We start from the raw sequence: 400 nt of genomic DNA, 5'->3' as shown, positions 1-400 counted from the left end.
GTGTTGTTAAAACGAAAAAACGAAAGTAGAATACAAAGTAATATTAGTTCAAAGTAGAACAAATTTAAGAACGAAGAAAGAGCAAACTTGGCCTGAAACGTCTACTTTACTTTTAAACGCAAATCAAAAACTTATAAGTCAAGCGCAGTTTTAATATCCCATTGTTTGTGGTTAGTAACATGCCTGTTCAGGAACAGCCTAGCGGTTACAAGCACAGTAAATTTTTACGCAAGAATTCCGCTCTTCATGCCTCAGCAGACACGAGAACTAAAACCTGAATTCAAGGAAAACTTCAGAAGCATAACAGTCACAGCATTAGAGGTGGACAGAAGAATGAAACGCTGGCGGTAAAATCAGTTTGTGATTATTAAGATTATTCAAGTAGGCACCTAATTTGTGA

Source organism: Phallusia mammillata, chromosome 2 (assembly GCF_965637545.1).
Source record: "Phallusia mammillata chromosome 2, kaPhaMamm4.hap1.1, whole genome shotgun sequence".
Lineage (NCBI taxonomy): Eukaryota > Metazoa > Chordata > Ascidiacea > Phlebobranchia > Ascidiidae > Phallusia > Phallusia mammillata.
The sequence above is the reverse complement of the archived record's forward strand: the minus strand, read 5'-3'. Positions refer to the sequence as shown.